General features: G+C 52.0%; 1 pseudogene; it reads left to right on the top strand.

Annotated features, from left to right (window-relative positions):
- Positions 1-3,862: 3,862 nt before the first annotated feature.
- LOC149254545 (18S ribosomal RNA) lies at positions 3,863-5,306 on the top strand (annotated as a pseudogene).
- The last annotated feature ends 311 nt before the right edge of the window (positions 5,307-5,617 follow it).

The following is a 5,617-nucleotide window of genomic DNA, read 5'->3' as shown; positions in this document are numbered from 1 at the left end:
GTCCTGGTCCCCGCGTGCCCCTCCAGATGATACCAGCGACAGGTTTTATTTCCGTGTGAAAGGTGGGTTGGTAATCGAGTTGTGTTTTTGGGTTTGCCTGAACGATGGCCTTGGGTCGTTTGTAGGGCGGCTGATTTTCATCTTCTATCCATCCCCACTCGGTAGCGCATGAGCGGTAATGTTGGCCAGGCTCGGCCTAGGAGGCATATGTGAACAATTCCCCTTCCGCTCTCCAAGTTCTTTGAGCTGTATGGGCTTTTGTGGTGTGGCTCCCTGGCTCATCCTAGTCCCCTCGTGCCCCTCCCGATGATATTGGCGGTGTGTTTTCTTTCCGCGTGAAAGGTGGGTTGGTGATCGAGTTGTGTTTTCGGGTTTGCCTGAACGATGGCCTTGGGTCATTTGAAGGGCGGCCTATTTTCGTCTTCACTCCATCCCCGCTTGGTAGCACATGAGCGGTAATGTGGGCCATGCTCATCCCCATCCCTCTTTCCCATCCCAACGATAAGAATGTTGAAAGTTTTCTCGGCGCTCCTTTGAGCCTTCGTTGTTGCGGGTCCCAGATGGAAGCCCCAAAACTCCGTCGTTGCCTATGTCGCTATCGTGCCCATCGGTTGTTGCGAATAGAGAATTTTGATTGGGCTGGGCAGCCATTTGTGGCTCCATTGAAATTGGCTCCTCGCTATATTGTTCACCTCCTCCCTATTTGGTGTGGAGGGTTTTGCTTTTCGTGTGAAAGGTGGGTTGGTTACTGAGTTGGTTTTTCGGGTTTGCCTCAAGAATGGCCTCGGGTCGTTTGTAGGGTGTCCGATTTTCATCTTCTCTCCATGCCCACTCGGTAGCGCATGAGCGGTAATGTTGGCCATGCTTGTCCTTGGAGGCATATGTGATCAATTCCCCTTCTGCTCCAAGTTTCGGGAGTTGTAAGGGTTGTTGTGGTGTGGCTCCTTGTGATGGCTAGCCTCTTCATTGTTCGGCTGTTTATGGTGCCGGTGTCTTGTGCTTGTACTCTTTCCGTGTTGGCATTGTCGGTTGAGATGCATACATTTAAGAGGGACGTGGAAGGGTTTTGGTTGTAAACCACCTACCCTCCCTCTTTCTTGCTTTTTCCATCGGGCGATGTGAGGCGCTGTTCTCCTTGTTGTAAAGTCAAGGGTTGGCATTCCTTTCAAAGTGCACATCGTTCGTGGTTGCGTTGGCTTTGAGGTTTTGATAGATGTGTTGGCCCATATGTTTGATCGAGGGGTCGGCTTTTCCCTTGCATCTTGCGTGCGTGGCAGGCTTTTGCGGTTGGAAATGTTAAGTCACAACATTTATGGGCATTTTTTGTTTCAATTGTGTATGCACTTGTGGTCCAATGGGGAGGAGGCTTGCTACTATAGTCATCAATGGTGGGGGCTATTTGGAAGAAGGATTTCGAGGTGGAATGCTTCGACCTCCCTCCTTTGCGTGGAGGTGGTCGTAGGGGAAAATTATTCATCGTCTGGTCGGTAAAGCTATGGGAAATCTCCTAGGTTGCCTGTACGTAGGGTGCGTGATGTGTGGAGCTGCCCGATCCCTCCTCCTGTTCGGATATGTGTCCTTGTATTGTGTAGCGACCCTCTTGATTTGAATTTGCTTCCTTCCTTTGCCTTCGCATCGTGGTTGCCACAGGCGGTCAAGTGATCGAGGTCCACCGTCAGCTGGCACGGGTGGACTCCTAGGTGGCCTCGGTGCGTGGCGTGGAGGGTCGGGGGGCATTTCTAAGAGAGGTTGTGGGCTCGGTTGGTCTTGTTGTTTTGTTTCCAATGGGGAGGAGGCTTGCTACTATAGTCATCGATGGCGGGGGCTATTTGGAAGAAGGATTTCGAGGTGGAACGCTTCGACCTCCCGCCTTTGCGTGGAGGTGGTCGTAGGGGAAAATTATTCATCGTCTGGTCAGTAAGGCTGTGGGAAATCTCCTAGGTTGCTTGTACGTAGGGTGCGTGGGGTGCGGAGCTGCCCGATACCTCCTCCTATTTGGATATGTGTCCTTGTATTGTGTAGCGACCCTCTTGATTTGCATTTGCTTCCTTCCTTTGCCTTCGCATCGTGGTTGCCGCAGCGGTCAAGTGATCGAGGTCCACCGTCAGCTGCACAGGTGGACTCCTAGGTGGCCTCGGTGCATGGCGTGGAGGGTCGGGGGGCATTTCTAAGAGAGGTTGTGGGCTCGGTTGGTCTTGTTGTTTTGTTTCCAATGGGGAGGAGGCTTGCTACTATAGTCATCGATGGTGGGGGCTATTTGGGAGAAGGATTTCGAGGTTGAACGCTTCGACCTCCCTCCTTTGCGTGGAGGTGGCCGTAGGGGAGAATTATTCATCGTCCAGTTGGTAAAGCTGTGGGAAATATCCTAGGTTGCCTGTACATAGAGTGCATGGGGTGCGGAGCTGCCTGATCCCTCCTCCTGTTCGGATATGTGTCCTTGTATTGTGTAGCGACCCTCTTGATTTGGATTTTCTTCCTTCCTTTGCCTTCGCATCGTGGTTGCCGCAGCGGTCAAGTGATCGAGGTCCACCGTCAGCTGGCGCGGGTGGACTCCTAGGTGGCCTCGGTGCGTGGCGTGGAGGGTCGGGGGGCATTTCTAAGAGAGAGGTTGTGGGCTCGGTTGGTCTTCTATTTGGAAGAAGGATTTCGAGGTGGAATGCTTCGACCTCCCTCCTTTGCGTGGAGGTGGCCGTAGGGGAAAATTATTCATCGTCGGGTCGGTAAAGCTGTGGGAAATCCCCTAGGTTGCCTGTACGTAGGGTGCGCGGGGTGCGGGGCTGCTCGATCCCTCCTCCTGTTCGGATATGTGTCCTTGTATTGTCTAGCGACCCTCTTGATTTGCATTTGCTTCCTTCCTTTGCCTTCGCATCGTGGTTGCCGCAGCGGTCAAGTGATCGAGGTTCCACCTGCTGCGCATGTGGGTGCCTAGGTGGCCTCGGTGCGTGGCGTGGAGGGTCGGGGGGCATTTCTAAGAGAGAGGTTGTGGGCTCGGTTGGTCTTCTATTTGGAAGAAGGATTTCGAGGTAGAACGCTTCGACCTCCCTCCTTTGCGTGGAGGTGGCCGTAGGGGAAAATTATTCATCATCCGGTCGGTAAAGTTGTGGGAAATCTCCTAGGTTGCCTGTACATAGGGTGCGTGGGGTGCGGAGCTGCCCGATCCCTCCTCCTGTTTGGATATGTGTCCTTGTATTGTGTAGCGACCCTCTTGATTTGAATTTGCTTCCTTCCTTTGCCTTCGCATCGTGGTTGCCGCAGCGGTTAAGTGATCGAGGTCCACCGTCAGCTGGCGCGGGTGGACTCCTAGGTGGCCTCAGTGCGTGGTGTCGAGGGTCGGGGGGCATTTCTAAGAGAGGTTGTGGGCTCGGTTGGTCTTGTTTTGTTTCCTTCCATTTCCTCTTTGCATTGAGGCTGCCACAGGCGATCATGCGATCGAGGTCCATCGTTGCTGCTGCCTGGGTGGACTCCTAGGTGGCCCCTGTGCGGGGAGGGGAGGGGTGGGTTGGGGGGCATTTCTAAGGGAGGTTGTGGGCTTGGTTTGTCTTGTATGATTTCCTTCCCTTGCCTTTCTGTCGAGGTTGCCGCAGGCAATCATCCGATCGAGGTCCGCTGTTGCTGCTGTCCGGGTGGACTCGTAGGTGGCATCAGTGCGGGGCGGGGAGTGGCCTTGGTGCGTTGTGGCTCGGCAGGTCTGCCCATTTGTTTGCCATGTCCTTGGCATGTTGCGTGTGCTTCCTTCTTGGGATGCAAGAGGTGCAAGGCATAAAAGTTTTACATGATATTTTGACGTCTCTTTGACTTGATGGTTTTCAGGTTGGCTCTCGGTAAGAGAGTGCCCGGAATGCCCTTTGAAGTGGGAGGGTGCTACCTGGTTGATCCTGCCAGTATTCATATGCTTGTCTCAAAGATTAAGCCATGCATGTCTAAGTATGAACTAATTCAGACTGTGAAACTGCGGATGGTTCATTAAATCAGTTATAGTTTTTTTGATGGTACCATACTACTTGGATAACCGTAGTAATTCTAGAGCTAATACGTGCACCAAGTCCCGACTCTTTGGAAGGGATGCATTTTTTAGATAAAAGGCCGGCGCGGGCTTGCCCGCTTCTTCGGTGAATCATGATAACTCGACGGATCGCACAGCCCTTGTGCTGGCAATGCTTCATTCAAATTTCTGCCCTATCAACTTTCGATGGTAGGATAAAGGCCTACCATGGTGGTTACGGGTGACGGAGAATTAGGATTCGATTCCGGAGAGGGAGCCTGAGAAACGGCTACCACATCCAAGGAAGGCAGCAGGCGCGCAAATTACCCAATCCTGACATGGGGACCAGAGTTGGCCTTCGGGACCGGAGTAATGATTGATAGGGACTGTCGAGGGCATTCGTATTTCATTGTCAGAGGTGAAATTCTTGGATTTATGAAAGGCGGACCAGTGCGAAAGCATTTGCCAAGGATGTTTTCATTAATCAAGAACGAAAGTTGGGGGCTCGAAGACGATCAGATACCGTCCTAGTCTCAACCATAAACGATGCCGACCAGGGATCAGCGGATGTTGCTCTAAGGACTCCGCCAGCACCTTCTGAGAAATCAGAGTGTTTGGGTTCCGGGGGGAGTATGGTCACAAGGCTGAAACTTAAAGGAATTGATGGAAGGGCACCACCAGGAGTGGAGCCTGCGGCTTAATTTGACTCAACACGGGGAAACTTACCAGGTCCAGACATAGTAAGGATTGACAGATTGAGAGCTCTTTCTTGATTCTATGGGTGGTGGTGCATGGCTGTTCTTAGTTGGTGGAGCGATTTTTCTGGTTAATTCCGATAACGAACGAGACCTCAGCCTGCTAACTAGCTATGCGGAGGTTCCCCTTCGCGGTCAACTTCTTAGAGGGACTATGGCCATTTAGTCCATGGAAGTTTGAGGCAATAACAGGTCTGTGATGCCCTTAGATGTTCTGGGCCACACGTGTACTACACTGATGCAGCCAACAAGTTTTTATTCCTGGTTCGAGAGGATCGGGAAATCTTCTCAAAGTGCATCGTGATGGGGATAGACCATTGCAATTATTGGTCTTCAACGAGGAATTCCTAGTAAGCGCGTGTCATCAACTCGTGTTGACTATGTCGCTGCCCTTTGTACACACCGCCCGTCGCTCCTACTGATTGAATGATCTGGTGAAGTGTTCGGATTGCGTCGACGATGGTGGTTCACCGTCGTCGATGTCGTGAGACGTTCATTGAACCTTATCATTTAGAGGAAGGAGAAGTCGTAACAAGGTTACCGTAGGTGAACCTGTAGTAGGATCATTGATAGCAGGGGTTTTCTTTTTTGGTTCGGGTTGGTTGGGTTTCGATTGCAATGTGGGACTTTGTGGTGCGTCTCTAGGGGAGCGGGTTTGCTGTTTGGCGGGAACATCGTTGGTTACTTGTCTCGAGGTAACGCTTGTTTTTTCGTGTGTTCTTGCAAGCCATGCTTGTGCTTGTCCCACCCATCCTTTGTTTTTCTCCCCCCCCAATGTGTTTCTGCAGGCGGTTCGGAAGCCTGTTTCTTGGGAGCCCTTCCGACGATCTGTTCGGCCGGGCGTGGTTGCTACAGAGTTGAGGTGCTTGGTAAAAACGAT

Source organism: Pinus tabuliformis, chromosome 7 (assembly GCF_031772625.1).
Source record: "Pinus tabuliformis cultivar Carrire ecotype Pingquan chromosome 7, CPIR1, whole genome shotgun sequence".
Taxonomy (NCBI): Eukaryota; Viridiplantae; Streptophyta; class Pinopsida; order Pinales; family Pinaceae; genus Pinus; species Pinus tabuliformis.
This window is presented reverse-complemented; position numbering and strand designations above follow the sequence as displayed.